This window comes from Homarus americanus, unplaced genomic scaffold, assembly GCF_018991925.1.
Source record: "Homarus americanus isolate GMGI-L3 unplaced genomic scaffold, GMGI_Hamer_2.0 scaffold25013, whole genome shotgun sequence".
In the NCBI taxonomy this organism is placed as follows: Eukaryota; Metazoa; Arthropoda; class Malacostraca; order Decapoda; family Nephropidae; genus Homarus; species Homarus americanus.
Genome location: NW_024722158.1, coordinates 7,139,109 through 7,157,903, shown reverse-complemented (window position 1 = coordinate 7,157,903; position 18,795 = coordinate 7,139,109).

Sequence of the window (18,795 nt, the reverse complement as noted above, 5' to 3'; positions counted from 1 at the left end):
ACTACTACTACCACCACTACAGCATTTCACACTGCACCCACTCCACTCCTTCCACCACACTCCACACCCCAACCCCATGCCTCCTCCATCTACACCCACCCTCCACACCGCCACCACCACCACTCCACCTTTCTCTACCTCTGCTCCACACCACAACCCCACCACCAACATACCACACTCCACCTCTTTTCCACACCATTCCACCTCTCATCCACACCACTCCTCTACTCCACACACACCACCAGCACCCACTCGACTTCTAATACCACTCCACCTCTCCTTCACACTCCATCACCACCAACACCCACACTCCACCTCTCCTCCACACCACCCAATAGCTTAGTCCTCAGCGCCACAGAAGGAACACAACAACAGATAACATCACTCCTCAGCAGTGATTATGTGGCCAAAATGTCCCATTATTTGGATTGTTCTCTACCCCTTCCTCTCAGTGTCCTCCCTCCCCCCATTCCTAGTAATCAAGAACCCTTACCAGAATCACCATGATTCTATTCTTTCGTTATTAGTGTCCTTCTTTCTTTCTATCCTCTTCTTATTCCTTTCGTTGTCGGGTAAGGTTAGTTAGGTGTAGCCATTATTCTATAGACACAGTGGATGAATGATTGCACACACACACACACACACACACACACACACACACACACACACACACCACACACCACACACACCACACACACACACATCTATCGACAGCTCTTCCATCTTACAGTAATTTAAACTTGTAACTTTTCTCCCAAACGCCCCCCACAACCTGAGCCTCCCATCCCCTGTAACTCACCCAAGAACCCCTTAGACCCCTGACCCCCTGAGACCACCTAACCCCCCATTGAAACCTATGGTGGACTTTTCTATACCAGCCTATAGTAGTGTGTGTGTGTGTGTGTGTGTGTGTGTGTGTGTGTGTGTGTGTGTGTGTGTAATGCTCTGAGAAGGAGAGACGCCTGAATGCTACCTCGGTACTCTGCTGGTTAAACGTAGATAGTGGAGGAAGGAAGGGAGAATAAACGAGAGAAAATTAACCAGAAAAGGGTCAGAGAAATGAAAAGAGAAGGGAGAGAGAGAGAAAGGAAGAGAAGCAAATGAGAGGTGAAAGAAAGAGATGAAAATAAAGAGGAGTGAGTCAGTGAGTGAGTGACAGGTAGATTTAAGACGGGTGAATGATAGGAGAAGGAGACATGAGACGAAAACAGGCAACGACACTCCATGGTGAATGTACCTCCCTATGTGTCAGACCCCTAAACTCACATTAAAACTAATATAACCTAAACCTGCATGATTTAAAATGTTACATATATATATATATATATATATATATATATATATATATATATATATATATATATATATATATATAATATATATATATATATATATATATATATATATATATATATATATATATATATATATATATATATATATATATATATAAATATATTTTAGTAGAAACGTTTATTAATTAATCTGAAGTGAGTATTTGTTATGAATCTACTTGCCTGGTGGTAGGTGAAGACAGCGGGCTGAAAAAGTTCACGGACATCGCTTGCCACATTTCACTTACTTTGGTTCCAATATTTCTACTTAACTCATTATATTATTTTATTTTCTAATTTGGTCTTTATTATATACTTAATAGTATATTTTTCATATATTTTGGAGATTATTAATTTTACTTGATATTTAATTTTTAGATAGAAATATAGTTATTGATAGGGCTATTATGGAGTTGAATACGTAATGCATTAGATTTTGTTTCACCCAATGATTTGTGTATGCTGTTACCTGTACCATTTATTTATTACCGTGATTCTTCCTGTGCTTTATTTAATTTTTTAATGCCGTATCTTTTCTGTATATTTTAGCAATCGTCCTTTATATGACGTGTCTTTCCTGAGTCTTTTAATACCGTGTCTTTCCTGAGTCTTTAAATATCGTGTCTTTAATCCGTGTCTTTCCTACGTCTTCTACTACCGTATATTTAATCCCGTGCCTTTCCTGCGTCTTTTAATTCGATCTAAAGGCGGAGTATTTATGCTATGAATCTACTTGCCTGGTGGCTGAAGACAGCCTGCTAAAGTCCATGGACATCGCTGCCACATTTCACTTACTCGGTTCCACATTTCTACTTAACTCATTATATTATTTTTATTTAATTTTGGTTTTATTATATACTATATATATTTTCATATATATTTTGAGATTATTAATTTTTTTACTGATATTTGCTGCTCTGATATATATATATTTATTGATAGGGGGTTTGTTACATGGAGTTGAATAAGGTAATGCGTTAGGATTTTGTTTCACCCAATGATTCTGTGTATGCTGTTACCTGTACCATTTATTTAATTACCGTGTCCTTCCCGTGTCTTTATTTAACTTTTTTTTAATGCCGTATCTTTTTTCGTATATTTTGTGTCCTTTATATGACGTGTCTTTCCTGAATCTTTTAATACCGTATCTTTCCTGAGTCTTTAAATATTGTGTCTTTAATCCGTGTCTTTCTATATCTTTAATTACCGTGTCATTAAATATCGTATCTTTCTGTTTTTAAATACCGTGTCTTTTAAGGAATTTAAGCCTCAGAATTAACTAAAAAAAAGTATCGTATTGGCACCAAGTTTTGTCCACCTTAGTTCCGTGTAAAAACAAATCCTACCATCTGGCAGTGTCGCAAGAGGGAGAAACTGACGCGACAAGTAAGTGAAAAATGTTACAGAAAGGAAAAAATATCGCTCAGTAAGTCAGTTAGGAAAGGCGGGCATAATGTAGACTTAACACAAACAGAAATTAAACTCATAATTTCGGGGTGTGGTTTAATATGACTCAGTAACTTATAATTTCGAGGTGTGGTTTAATATGACTCAGCAAACTTATAATTTCGAGGTGTGGTTTAATATGACTCACACTGACTCATAATTTCGAGGTGTGTGTTTTAATATGAACTCGCAATGACTCATAATTTCGAGGTATGGTTTAATCTGACTTATCCATGACTAATTCTTAACGTCACGGAGCTGGTAAGGACAGGGTCGACTCGGGGTCCCTCGGCCGTGTGAGATGTCTTATAGCCAAGATTAATGAGATTTTAATCGCACGGAAATTTGTCCTCCCTTTTTTTAATCGGTTCACCTAAAGTCAGCCGCCTCTCTCTCTCTCTCTCTCTCTGGTACCCTTACACTATCTCCCTGCTCTCCCTTCTCTACACTAACTCCCCACCCTCCACCCTCCCTCCCTCACTCTCTTTTCCCTCCCTCCCCTTCCTTCCTTCCTTTCCCTTCCTTTCCTCCCCCCTCCTTCCTTCCCTGCCTCACCTCTCATCTCCCCCATCACTCTCCAACTTCCTCTTTGTCTGTCTCACACCCTATTTCCCTCCCTTCCTCCTCCTCCCCTCCTCCTCCCCTTCCCATTCCCAGTACTTCTCTGTTCATAATCCCTAATCCCTTTACACCTCCACAAGTACAAGGAGGAGGGAAGAGGGAACAAGGGGAGAAGGGAAGAGAGTAAGGGGAAAGGAGAGAGGTAAGTGATGAGGGAGAAGATAGGGAAGGAGAGAAAAGAGAGATGGGAGGAGAAATAGAACAGGAAAGGATAAGAATGGGGAGAGGAGGATAATGGGAAAGGAAGGAAGAATAAAGAGGAAAGGGACGGGAAGAAGAGGATGAGAAGAAATGGGAGGAAAAATAAGAAGAGAGAAGAGGAGGAAGAGAAGTAGGAGGAGGAAGAAGAGGAGGAGGAAGAGGGTCACCAATACCCACCACTGCCACAACTGGAACACCACGAGTCGCCGTCAACACATAAAATGCATTAGAAGACACTGGTATGGTGGTGTGTTCCCTCCCCCCCTCTCTCCCTTCCCTCCCTCTCTCCCTTCCTTCCCTCTCTTCCTTCCTTCCCTCTCTCCCTTCCTTCCCTCTCTCCCTTCCTTCCCTCCCTCCTCCCTCCCTCTCCTCCCTCTCTCCCCTCTTCCCTCTCTCCTCCTCCCATGCCAACCCTTCCCTCCTCTCTCCCTTCCTTCCCTCTATCCCTTCCCTCTCTCTCTCCCTTCCCTCATTTCCTCCCTCCCTCTCTGTCTACCCCTCCTTATTTCCCTTATCCCCCTCTCTCTTCCTTCCCTCCCACCTCTGTTTGACTCCCACACTCCCACTCTCCCTCTCTCCCACTCTTCCTCCCTCTCCCCTTCCCTCTCCTGGTTCAGTCACTTCTATTCGTTTTTGTTCCTCGCCACCGTGTACACCGGAGACACCTCACTGTCTGTCTGTCTTTCTTATCATCTATCCGTTTCCCTGTCCATTCATCCATCTGTCTGTTTATCTGGTATCTAACAGACAAACACATATGACCCTTAAATCAACACTCGTAGTGACGATCAACAAAACAAACATGCCATAAAATAAACATAAAAATAAACAAACAAACAAATAAATATTCCCTACATGTTCATAGAATTGGTGAATTTTTGCATCTTTATATCTTTCGGTGAAGTCAGTTACTTTTTTTATAATCCAATATATTCAAAATTTTAGAAAAACATAACCGCCATAACAAACATAACCGCCATAACAAACATAACCGCCATAACAAACATAACCGCCATAACCGTCATATTCCACGAACTTGGTGAAACGTATTTACCCGAGAGAGAAACAATAGCGGAGAGTGGAAGAAGCGTCACTTATTATACAGATAGACAGGTGGTGAATGACAGGTGGTGAATGACAGGTGAGGCAGGAAGGGCTTAATGACAGGTGTGACAGGTGAGAGAGGAAAGGCTTAATGAAACTCGTGACACCTGGAGATATTGATACAGGTAATGTTTGTTGTTGACTCAGGTACATTTGTGGCCTATTGGTGAGTCTCTCTCTCTCTCTCTCTCACACCTCCGAAATTTTGTCTATAGGAACATTTACTCACTAAAACAAATTGATTTAAGTTCTGTCAATTCGTGTTTTGTGGCGGTATAGTAAATTACTGAAGTGACGCCATACTTAAGAGTATACGGTACACTTATGGGTCGATTACTGCAGTACTTATAAAAACGGTCTACTTAAAAAAAGATTCTAAGTGATCATGAATTTATATCCTGTACGCTTATAAATTAATTATAAGTGATTATTTGAATACGTTAATTGTAAATAAATTAAAAAGTAATTAAAACTGGGAGTATCTGGCAAACCATCGAGTCTCACATCACTTTAGCGTCCATTTTCATATTTTTTATCAAGGTATTTCTGCCTTATCTATCTCATTTACTCCTCAAAGGGTGATTACCATCCCTTCATCTCCGTTTTCTTTCCTTAACACGATTGGATTTCATTATATTTTTGGTGTCATGTTTAACGTTTTATTTTACATGGTTAACTCTGGTAATCTCTCATAGTTGGTTTTTGGCGTCGGTAATGATTTAATATTTATGAATTGTTTATTTCTGGTGAGAGTGTTAGTTCGTCCGTCCGTCCGTCCGTACTTCTACACCCTTGTGCCCCCTATGGTAAGAGAGGGTCCTGCCATCTCCAACCATGGGAAGAGGAGGAGGAAGGAAGAGAAGGAAGAAGAGAAGATGGAAGAGGAAGAGGGGGAGGAGGAGGGAGAAGAGGAGGGGGAGAGGGAAGAGGGGGTGAGGGATGAAAGATATACTATGCTTGGTGATGGCTGTCGTGTGTGTGTGTGTGTGTGGGTGTGTGTGTTTTTGCATCTCTCTCTCTCAGTAACGGGTGAGAGAGATGAAAGAATCTACAGAGGCAGACAGGAGACAGAACTAAGGTCACTGTCTATGATGTTCCGTCCGTCTGATGTTCCGTGTTTCCGTCCATGTTCCGTTCCTCTACCTTGTGTTCCGTTTCTCCGCCTGTGTTCCGTCCTTCCGTGTGTGTGTTCCGATCCTTTGTGTTCCTCCCGCCACCACCACCTATGCTCCGCTCTTCCACCTATGCTTTGCGCTTCCACCTATGCTTTGCGCTTCCACCTATGCTCCGCTCTTTCACCTATGCTCCGCTCTTTCACCTATGCTCCGCTCTTCCACCTATGTTCCGCTCTTCCGTTTATGTTCCGCTCTTCCGCCCGCGTTTCCGCCTATGCTCCGCTCTTCCGCCTATGCTCCGCTCGCCTGTGACCTCGCTAATAAAAACCTCATTTCTCGCTCAGGCATTAATGGGTTTTACCTGTTTTATTATTATCGTTTTTAGTCTGTTGGTCTGTTGGTCTGTTGGTCTGTTGGTCTGTTGGTCTGTTGGTCTGTTTCTTCTGGCTTATTTGAGCTTTCTTGTCCTGTTGGTGGTATTTCTCCCCCTCCTCCCTCCCTCCCCTCCTCCTCCCTCCTCCCTCCTCCCTCCCTCCCTCCCTCCCCTCCTCCCCCTGCCCCCTCCTCCCTCCCTCCCTCCCTCCCACCCTCCCTCCCTCCCTCCCTCCCTCCCTCCCCTCCCTCCTCCCTCCTCCCTCCCTCCCTCCCTCCCTGTTTCCTTCCCACCTCCTTCTCTCTCTCTCCACTCCTCCCTACCTCCCTCCGTCTTTTCCCTTTTTCCCAATTTCCCTTCTCTCTCCATCCCTCCCTACTCCCTCCCTCTTCCTTCCCACCCTCCTCTCTCTCTCCATCCCTCCTTCTCTCCCCATCTTCCCTCTTCCCCCCTTCTCTCCTTCCACCTCATCTCCTCCTCCTCCCTCCCTCCTCCTCCCTCCTTCCCCCTCCTCCCCCTCAGGCAGTCCTGACTGCAGAGATAAGACCCTCCTCCTGAAGTCTCCCTGCCTCTTCTTTCATCTCCCCTTTTTCTCTCTCCCCCTTCCCCTACCATTTTCCCCACTTCTCCTCTCATTTCCCACCTTCCTCCACACTCCCCCTCCAAGGTCAAGCTACTCACTACACTATCACCTCCACAACCTCCCTCCTCCAACACCACCCTCCTCCTTCACTCACTCACCCCCCCATTACCACCCCACTCTCACCACCTCTACCACCCTCCCTCCTCCTCCAACACCATCCTATCACCTCCACCACCACTCTCCCTCACAACTTCTGGCTGGACCAACTTGAAATGGAGTTGTCGACATCTTTTTTGTGTGTCTGATGTCCACAGAATGTTTTTGAAGGACATCCTTGTGATTTTTATTTGGAATTTTATCTCAGTTTTTAATTCATTGTTGTTTTTGTTAGATTTTTTGTTTTTTTGTTTTGAATGAAATTTATTTTATTTGCATTTTTTTTTATTTCTTATTATTTGTCTTTTTATTATTTACTTTTAGTTGTTTTATCTTGTATTTTTTCTTCTTTTAATTCTTCTCTCTCTCTCTCTCTCTCTCTCTCTCTCTCTCTCTCTCTCTCTCTCTCCTCCTCTCTCTCTCTCTCTCTCTCTCTCTCTCTCTCTCTCTTCAATATTGTCTCCTTCCTTTTCTGTCTCCCCCTCACTTGTCACTTCCCCTTTCTCTCCACCCTTTCTTTCTCTCTCCTTTCTTTCTCTCTCTATCTCCCTCTCTACCCCTCCTCCCCTCCCTTACCTCTTTGTTTTCCTTCTTTCCTCCCTCTCTCCACCCCTCTCCCTCCTGCTTCTTCCCTCCCTCTGCCCTCTCTCTCTCTCTCTCTCTCTCTCTCTCTCTCTCTCTCTCTCTCTCTCTCCCCTGCTCCTTCCTTCCCCCCACCCACTCTGCCCCTCTCTCTCCCTTCCTTCCCTCACACTCATCCCTCTGCTTCTTCCCCTCTTTACCCTCACTCTCCCCTCTCCCTCAAAGGGGAAACATCACAGGCAGGGCGACATGACTAAAAGGAATCCTCAGATATGATTTACAGTCAGGTTATCCGCCTTAGATGACACGGCTCTGGGAGTCACGTTTACGCTCCGAAAATTCCTGTTTTACGAGTCTTAAAAATCTCCTTCTACAAGACGAGTGGTTCATTGTTTACAAGCTGGGGATTTTAGGGATTTACATGCCCGGGATTTTTTGGTTTACATGTCGGGATTTTGGGGGGTTTCAAGGCGAGGATTTTTTTTTTTATTTACAAGTCGGGATTTTTTAACAAGCCGGGAATTTTTGGGTTTACAAGTCGGGGATTTTTTTGGTTTACAAGTCGGGAAACACAAAACAAAACAACACAACACCCTGAGTACAATGTCACTCTGTACTCAAGGAATGAATTCATTATACTCAAGGGATTTTGACGTCGTACTGAGATTATGAAGTTACCTCACTCACTGGTCTAATACATTGTACTCAGGAGGTTGTCATCATACTCATGGGTTTAAGTTATCGTACTCAAAGGGTTACTCATTGAACTGATACACTGTACTCAGAGGGTTATCACGTACTCAAGGGTCTTAAATGATCGCACTCAAAAGGTTACTCATTGAGCTAATACATTGTACTCGGAAGGTTATCACGTACTCAGGGGTTTTAAGTGATCGTACTCAGTAGGTTAAAAACTCTAAATCCTTCCTTCATATACGGAAGTCCAGACGTTATGAGGACAACAATAACAATAACAACAATAATACAACAATAGCAACAACAATAATAACAATAACAACAATAATTAGAACAATATACAACAATATCAACAGCAATAATAACAATAATATAACAATAACAACACCAGCAACAATAATAAAAATAACAACAATAATAATAACAACAACAACCTTATTTCATTATAGCTTAATAACTACAACAACTTTGGGTTCCTGGGGGGGTTATATATAAACAATTTCGACGAGTCCTTGTATGATGGGGGGGGAAGGGAGAGAGGGAGTGGAGTGAGGTAGGGGGTGAGAGGAGGATGAATAAGAGGGTTCCTCAAGGGGTGTAGTGAGGATCTTTGTTTTTGTAGTGGTTGGATGATTCTCTCTCTCTCTCTCTCTCTCTCTCTCTCTCTCTCTCTCTCTCTCTCTCTCTCTCTCTCTCTCTGTATGTGTGTGTCTGCAAAAACATCAGAAAAAGTCGTTTACACTCCACATAACACGACAAGATCACAGAGTCCAGTCTTTCAACACCTTCCTTGCCCACCCGCCCACACACTCTCTTAATCAGTTAATAGGTTAGAAGCCTCGGGAGACGTGAGAGACACAAAGATACACACAGAGAGACAATACAATGCTTTGAAGGGACGCATCTCCCTCGCCCATCCTCTAGAGACGTGAGAGATATAGACAGAGAGAGAGAGAGACACAGAATATAATAATTTAAATACACGAACATATCTCTCTCTCTCTCTCTCTCTCTCTCTCTCTCTACTCCACCTCCTCATTCAATCAACTAAGAGACTAAAAGCCCCCAGGAGACGTGAGAGACAGTGAGAGATAGAGAGAATACAATGCTTTGAAGAGACACCTTGCACTACCCTGTCTGGCTCTTGATTGTTACAGTAAGACTAAAAAACACTGCGTTAGGGAGCCGAGTGATGATGATGATGATGATGGTGATGATGATGATGATGGTGATGATGATGATGATGATGATGATGATGACGGGTCTTGTTCTCTTAATTATGTTGGTGAGGTTTAATGAGGAGAACATGCAGAAGAACAACAACAACAACAATAATATCATAAACAAAAAACAAGAACAAGAACAAAACCAAGAATAAGAAAAAAGAGAAAACAAAAAAACGGCAAAATATCGAAATGAAAACGAAAGTAGAAAAAAAAATACAATAAATCTTAAAACCAGACGAAAGAAAAATAGCGATGGGAGATAAAGTCGATAAAAACGATGATGGATAAGAAACAGATATTGGATAAAGAGAGGGAGGTGGGGAAGAGAGGGAGAGAGAGAGAGGGGTGGGGGGGAGAGAAGGGTAGAGAGGGGGAAGAGATATAGAGAGATGGTAAGGAGAGAGATCTGAACCTATATATGTATGTATGTATGTGTGTGTGTATGTATGTGTGTATGTATGTATGTATAAACCTTGAAGGGTGAGACACATGTTCGAAGGTGGAGGAAGATGATTGGAGGGAGGAGGATGGTCCTAGGATGGAGAAAGAGGGTGGAGGAAGATGATCCTAGGACGGATGGAGAAAGAGGAACTAGGAAACCTACCGACGTAGGAAACTAAAACACAGTAAATGTTTTGGTAGGAAGTGAAGGTTGAGATATATGTGGTGGTCCGGACGATAGTTTGAGAGGAGGAGGAGGAGGAGGAGGTGTCGAAGGGAGGTGAGGGAGGAGGAAAAATGAAGGAAGGAGGGAAGAAGGGAGAAAGGGAGGAGGAAGAGGAAATTATGTGTCATGGTCATCTTTCTTAAACCCCTTTCTAAGTCCTCTCTCACATCCCCTCTCATATCCCCTCTCACATCCCTCTCACATCCCTCTGACATCCCTCTTCACATCCCTCTCACACCCCTCTTCACACCCCTCTCACATCCCTCTCACACCCCTCTTCACATCCCTCTCACACCCCTCTCACACCCCTCTTCACACCCCTCTCACTGCCAGCTGACTCATGTAATATATCCAGTCTTGGTGATTGTGTTATCCATTACTGTTAATAGCCGGGCGGTACAGGTGGTGGGTGGGGGCGGTGCAGGTATGGATGGGTGATGGATGGTTAGCTTGGTGGATTGAGGCAGTTGAAGTAATTGAGAATGGGTTAGGGTGGGTCATATAGTGGGTGGTTGGGTGGGTTGCTGTCTGACTGGGTGGGGGAGATTCAGACAGTAGTGGGTGGCTGTCTGAATGGGTGGGTGGCCTTCTCAACACCCCCCCTCCCCACCCCCCACAACATCCGTGTTATTGCGGGCTCACCATCGGTATATCGACAGCCCTGCCAAGGAAGGTTTTGTGTCCTCCTACAGATAAAGACTCAGCGGGCATCGACCTGGTGCTGCTGGGGGAAGAGCCGCGCCAATTTTGTTATGGTCTTAAGATATTAGCTGATCGGCCGCCATTCAAGAGACGGATTCACGGCCTAAAGGAAAAGATTTCCTAGATTTTCCGTATTTGATTAGACTTTTATTACTGGTTAAGAATTATTAATTAGATATAATGTAATTTTATAATGTAAGATTTTATTTAACATAACATTAGTCAAGGAGAGAAACTAAGTCATCTTTGTTTTGGAAATATCAGCTGATCCATCGCCATCCAGAAACGTTCACTACCTAAATATTTACGTCCATAGTTTCGCCTCTTAAAAAAGATTTATGTAACTAGTGTGATATTGTTTATTAAATTTAATATATTACTGTAATGCGGGACTGTATTTACTAACACTTTAGTCTTGGGTACAAAAAAACGGCGCTGTATATTTTCAGTATATCAGCTAATTTGCCGCCATTCAGAGGGGTTCACGACCTTAGACTTGTCTGAGGTGGAGTGGAAGATGGATTAATGCTACATCAACCTTCTTAGTAGACAGAAAGTGGTAGACGGTAGAGGCAAATGTACGGTGGTTAAAGTGGTAGACGATAGAGGCAAATGTACGGTGGTTAAAGTGGTAGACGGTAGAGGCAAATATACGGTGGTTGATGTTATGGTGAGAGACCTCTTTATAATGGTGAATGGACCCCAATCCTAATAGAACCAATCCTCACGAACGTCAATCCTTAAACGAACCGGGCCCATTTAACCCCTTAATCCATGATATGTTATAACCAAAAGGGGTAGGGTGGGTAGAGGGCAGGGGCTACAGAATCATGGGCCATTTAACCCCTCAACTCCCTGTTATCAAGCCACCCTACAGAAGGAGTTCACGGCCTAAAATTTATCCCTTTGTGCCTGTGGTCTCCCGTACAAGATTAATGCTGAGACCCGACACTGGGAGGAGGGAGGGAGGGAAGACCTTTGCCAACTCCCTCTTATCTCCACGGCAAGTCAAAGGATTAGTGATCTTTCAAGGGAGAGAGGCAGGGAAGGGGAGGGGAGGGGAAGGGAGGGGAGGGGAAGAGAGGGGAGGGGGTTCACAACCTAAACCCAAGTGTAAAAAAAAATGAAAATAAAATCTTGTGAAATAATATCTAGGGTTTTTGTTGTTGTTGTTGTTGTTGTTGTTGTTGTTCTTGTTGTTGTCGCTGTTGGTATTGTTGTTGTTGTTGTTGTTGTTGTTAGGGTCAGATTTGTGTCCTGTCTGCCACTTTTCTCCTTTTAACTCTCCATCATTTTTCCTCTTCTCCATCTTCACCTCCTCTCCTCTCCTCCTCCTCTATCTTCACCTCCTCTCCTTTTCTGTTCTCTGTATTTCCATTCTTCTCCTCTTCTCCGTCTTCTCCTCCATCTCTCGTCCTCCGCGTCTTCCCCTTCCTCTCTTTACAGTCATATACACTAGCCATCCAGAGCCGTGTGGTGATATTGCTGCCGTTGACCTGGTGGTGAATCTCTCTCTCTCTCTCTCTCTCTCTCTCTCTCTCTCTCTCTCTCTCTCTCTCTCTCTCTCTCTCTCTCTCTCTTAATGTTATTGTTGTTGATACAGTGGGTCCTTCTTCCCTTCTTTCTTCCTCCCTGCTTCTTCCTTATTCCTTCCATCATTTCCTCCTTTTTCCTTCTTCCCTCCTCCTCCTCCTCCTCCTCCTCCTTTTCCATCATCTTTTCCCTTCGTTTTCAATTATTCCCTCCTTCATCCCCTCTTTCTCTTTACCTCCTCCTTCACTCCCTATTCCCCCTTTCTCTCTCCCCTTCCTCTACCCCCCTAACCTTCCCCTCTCCCCCTCCTTCCTTCCCCTCATCGGCTGTTCATATCCACTAGTGCCTTGGGCTGAGTTGTTATTACTGGCTGTGGTGGTAGTAGTGGTTGTAGTGGTGGTGATTGTGGTTGTAGTAATGGTGGTAAGAGTATTAATAGTGGTAGTGGTGTAGGTCGTAGATGCAGTGGTAGTGATGGTCGTAGTAGTGATAGTAAGAGTTGTGATAATAATTTGGGTGTAGTCATGATAGTAGTGGTGTTGATAGTAGTAGTAGTAGTAGTAGTAGTAGTAGTAGTAGTAGTAGTAGTAGTAGTAGTAGTAGGAGCCAGCATGACGGGACTCCACCAGACACCAGGACCCAGGGGCGTGACACCTCCGGAACCTTCCCCAAGTATATTACCCTGCCAGGACACACACCCTCCTCCTGTGTGTGTGTGTGTGTGCGTGCGTGTGTGCGCGTGTGTTTGTGTGTGTGTGTGTGTGTGTGTGTGTGTGTGTGAAACTATAAAATAAAGAAAAAATAAACAAAATAGACTGAAAAGACAGAGAGAGAAAAGTCCCACCTTGTTTACGAACCTCAAAATAATCATCCCTTAACATGTGTCATTCTACCCTATTTTCTCTACCCAAATTGGATGCAGATTTTCCCTTTTTACCAATTACTTTACCACTTTGATATTAAGGTCAGAGTGTCGAGCCTGAAGGGGGGGAAGAGGAGGGGGTTTTGTTGTTGGTGGTTTGAAAGTACAGTTGGTGTGAGGATGTGGTGGTGTAGTGGTGTAGTGGTGTGGTGGTGTGGGTGTGGTATGGTGGGTGTGGGTGGGGTGGGTGTGGTGTGATGATTACCGGTAGAGTGGTGATAGTGTGGGTTGTATGGTATGGGAACACACACACACACACACACACACTAAGCCTTGGGTCAGACTCTTCAGGAATTCCAAGAAAGAACGAGTATTAATTCCTCCCGTGAACTGGGAATTTATGTGAGTACCGGGACTCTATATTATGTACCGGGGTCAGCAAATGAGGTGGGCTTCGACTCCCCTCCTCCTCCTCCTCCACCTCATTCTTCTCCACCTCTTCCTTCTCCTTCTCCTCTTCCTCCTCCCCCCTCCGTCTCCTCGTCCCCTCCTCCTCCTCCTCCATCCCTTCTCCTTCCTTACCCCCTCCTCCTCCTCCCCTCACCCCCTCCTCCTCCCCCTCCAAAGTGATATTGGATCCCCTGACGATCTTATACAGTTGTCAGGTGTGTCGAGACCTCATGTCAACATAACGCTACAGGCCCTCGAGGACGACCCTGGGGTGGAGGATGAGCCAGCCTTGAGGAGTAGGGAAGACGGGGGCGCCGCTCCTTCATCTTCCTCCAGCCGTCGAGAAGCTAACTTTATTAGGCTAGTAGAACCACTCTTCCTCTTCCTCCTCCTCCTCCTCCTCCTCTTCCTCTTCTTCTTCTCTACCTCCTCCTCCTCCTCCTCCTCTTCTTCTCTACCTCCTCCTCCTTCTCCTCCTACTCTTCCTACTACTTCTCTACCCTCCACTTGGCCTCCAATGTAAGGTGAGGGGAAGAGAGGGTGAGGTGGAGGAGAAGGGAGCAAGGATGGGTGAGAAGGATGGAGGGTGGAAGGAGGGAGGGACGAAGAGCAGGAGTAGGGGGGGGTGAGCAAGAGGAAAGTGAGAGAGACAGAAGGAGAGTGTAGAGAGATAGAGAGATAGATGTGAAGAGATAAAGACGTCCACACAACACTCTCCTCCCTTACACAACCCAGCAGGAGTCTTGGTTTTAATTCCAGGTCACGAAATCTGCCATAACCAACTGTCTAATCTCACTGAGGTAAATAAATAATACGAATCGTTAATTTCAGTGATATTTAATTAACGTTATACAGGTAAGAGTCAACCTGGTGTGTTTAGACTATACCACCTGGCGAGTGTGCTTACCTAACGCCCCACCTTGTTAATTATCACAGGTATTAGGTAAAGGTGTGAAGGGGCGGCGGTAGATCCAGAGATTAATTCAGATCAAACACACACACACAAATACACACACACACACACACACACACACACACACACACACACACACACACACACACACACATACACACACTGACTCAAATATAAACAAAACAAAAATACACAGACCTTATATAATGATGTTTGCCTGGCAGTGACCTTCTAAATCAGTGTCAAGGAACTAGGTCATGGGGCTGTCTTCTCCTCCTCCTCCACAGGTCACTTCAGGTGTAACAGGACGGAGGCACACTTATACCTGGTGAACCTGTCGCTAATTATTACCTGAGATTGTATGTTTACGTGGTGGTTTGTGTGTTAGTGTATCGTCTATTGCTCTCTCTCTCTCTCTCTCTCTCTCTCTCTCTCTCTCTCTCTCTCTCTCTCTCTCTCTCTCTCTCTCTCTCTCTCTCTCTCTCTCTCTCATTACGCTTCCCTCACAGAGATATGGTACTTTCAGGGGTAGATAAGGAGTGGAGAGGATGTGTAGGCTCTCTGTGTGTGTGTGTGCGTGTGTGTGTGTGTGTGTGTGTCAGTTAGGGTTGGTATACATGAAGCTTGTTGACGCAGCTAAATCAATAGCGGAGGTAAAACGAGAAGAAGAAAGAAGAAGAAGAAGAAGAAGAAGAAGAAGAAGAAGAAGAAGAAGCCACACAAGGAGGTAAGCCCATATATTATCACCCTGGTCAACATCGTTCGCCGCCCACCCACCCGCCCACCCGCCCACCCGCCCATTGGGTGTTGTTGCATCATCCATACACCTCCTTTCAGAACCATTCCTCCTCTTTTTACCCTCCTCCTACCCTCAATTCTTCCTTCTACCCCTCTGTCCTCCTCCTACCCCCTATCCCTCCTCCTACCCCCTATCCTCTCCTATCCCCCTATCCCTCCTCTATCCCACCTCCCTTTCCCTTTCCTGCTCCTATCTATCCCCTACCTCCTCTCCTTCCCTCCTCCCTCTCTCCTCCCCTCCTCCCCCTCCCCCTCCTCTCCTCCCCACCTCCCCTCCTCTCCTCCCACCTCCCCTCCCCCCCTCCCCCCCTCCCCCTCCTCCCCTCCTCCCCTCCTCCCCCTCCTCTCCCTCCCCCTCCTCTCCTCCTCCCCTCACCCCCCCTTCTCCCTCTCCTCCCCTCCTCCCCTCTCTCCTCCTCCTCCCCCCCTTCTCTCCCTCTCTCTCTCCCTCCCCTCCCCCACTCTCCTCTCCTCCTCCTCCCCTCCTCTTCTCCTCTCTCCCCTCTTCTCTCCCTCCTCCCCTCCTCCTCCCCTCCTCCCTCTCCTCCTCCTCTCTCTCACCTCCTCCCCTCCTCTCCTCCCCTCCCCTCCCTCCTCCTCCTCCCCTCCTCCCTCCTCTCCTCCTCTCCTCCCCTCTCCCCTTCCTCCCTCCTCTCCTCCCCTCCTCTCCTCCTCCCTCCTCCTCCCCTCCTCCCCTCCTCCTCCTCACCCCCTCAATAAGAGACTGAGGTGATAAGATTACAAGAAATTTAATTACGCAACGCATCACTGACCCACTTCTACACTCGGGAGGAAAAAGAAAATATTATTATAGATTATTATTTTTTTCTTACTTTTTCTTAATTCTTGTCTCGTTTTCGTGGGATTTTGTAAGATTTTATTTATTTTTTGCTCCCTTATCTCGTGGGAGTATCTGTGGGTTATATTTTAAGGGGGGTGGGTAGGAGAGGGTTGGGTGGGTAGAGGGGTGTAGGAGTGGGTTGGAAGGAGGTGGATAGAGGGGTGAGAAAGGGGGGTTTTGATAAGCCAGTTATGAAGAGGCTGGACTACTTTCTTTAATGAGGTTTGATTTCTTGATATAGTGCGTCTGTGGATGTGCGTGTGTGTGTGTGTGTATACATGCGGGGTTGGATATCTGGTAAATGATCATATATAAGTGCTACTGACCTCAAAGCTTACCTGACCTAACCTAACCTTACCTGACCTAACCTAACCTAACCTTACCTGACCTAACCTAACCTGACCTAACCTAACCTTCACCATAAGGATTGGAGCTCAATTCTACCTCACCCTCCCCTTTCCTTCCCCCTTCTCTCTCTCTCTCTCTCTCTCCCTCTCTCCCCCTACCCTGGCCCCTCCTTCCCTACTTCCTCACCCATCCTTTACTCCCCCTCCTCTTCCTTACCTCCCTCCCTCACCTCCCACCCTTCCTCCTCCTTCCCTCCCTCCCCTCTCCATCACGTCATTCTAAAATATGGAGTTATGGGTGAGGATGGTAATGAATATTTATACGCCTTACCTACTGTTCCGGGGACGATAAAAATAAATGATGTTATTGTTTGAGTACCTTAGTGTTTGTTGCTTCTCCTTGGTGACTACAGGCCTAGAATATTTTGATTAAATTTGGGGATTTTGTTTTTGTTTTGATTATAACAAATATTAGCCTTTTTTTGTTTTGTTTTTAATTTTGCGTATAATTTCTCCAGTCTTCCTTTAGTTTAACAAGATACAAACCTAAAATGTATACATGCAAGGTTTATTTATTTTGTGCCCGTACCTTGTCCCTACTGTGACAGATACGAGCCTGAAATATTTCCTTTTTAAATTAGGTTTGTATTATCGTTTATGGGCTTTTCTTTATTTACATTTACATTTACATTTCCCTCCTTGTCTTCATCAGTCGACTCAACCAGGAAGAAACCTTAACGAGAATCTAGATTATTACGACCCAACCTGTATATCTTACCCTTAATGTTCACCTGACACACACACACACACACACACACACACACACACACATATTACCTCCCTCCCCTACAGGATTCACACACCTTTAGGATCCTCCTCCTCCTCCTCCTCCTCCTCCAGGGCCTTAGGCAGCACTGTCTGAAGTAGGACCTTGTGATGGCTTCACCTGGACCTTGTAGGGCTTCCGTCACTCGCTCACTACCCGCTACGACGAGGCAGGCGTGTCAGACCTCAGGTGTGAGTGTTGGTCTGGGTTGGGCTGGGCTGGGCTGGGCTGGGCTGGGCTGGGCCGAAGCTATTTTATGTAATCTTTGCTTAGTATATCCATAGTTAGCTTATATGTCTAGTTAGCTGATTTATGAAGCGACTGTATTTCGTTAATGTTTCTCTCTCTCTCTCTCTCTCTCTCTCTCTCTCTCTCTCTCTCTCTCTCTCTCTCTCTCTCTCTCTCTCTCTCTCTCTCTCACAAATGTTCCCCTTGTGTACTCAACCATGTATAGATAACCTTCCACTTACTTTCAACTCTCCTTTGGTCTCTGTGTTCTTCCCCTCTCACTTTCCCTCTCTCTTTCCCTCTCACTTTTACTCTCACTTTCACTCTTCCCCTTATTTCCCTCTTGCTACCACTCTCCATCCCCTCTCTCTCATTCTGACTGACATTTTTCCTCTTTTTCTCTCACTCTTACTGTTCCTTCCATCTCACTTGTCCTCTCTCTCTCTCTCTCTCTCTCATACACTCACTCATATTCCCCTTACCCTCTCACTCTTCCTCCAACACCCTCTCACTTTCCTCCCTTGCCCTCTCACTTTTCCTCCCTTGCCCTCTCACTTTTCCTCCCTTACCCTCTCACTTTTCCTCCCTTACCCTCTCACTTTTCCTCCCCTCCCTTTCCTTCTTCTTAACCTTCTCTTTCATTCCAGAATTCAGATGCGTTATAAAACGTTTCTTCAGATGCGTCATAAAACGTTTCTTCAGATGAGGAACGTTGTCAGTAATCCCATAACCTTTAGGACCGGCATTAAACGTTTATTTGCCTAAGACTGAGTTTTATTTTAGGTAATTCTGCTGTAAGGAAATGTTAAGGACATTGTTATCGTTTATTTTAATCCGAGACGTAATTGAACACTTTTCTATCCAGTTTAAGTTGACGTAATGTTTATTTTTTATATGGGAAACGAATTTTAAACGTTTTTGGCCCTTGTAAACATTTTCGTGGATTTTTTTTTATGTGGTGATAAGGGAAACATCTGTAAACGTTTCTGGCATTGTTTATTATTTGTCTTTCTATAATAAACAAGTGTAAACGTTTCTGGCATCTAGAGAGGTTGCATTGTTTACCGTTTGTCTATATGTGAAACAACTTTAAACGTTTCTGATATTTGATAAGGTGATATTGTTTATATTTAAAAGGTAAACAATTTTAAACACGTGTGGTGCAAGTTACCGTCATGCTAATTACTTGTT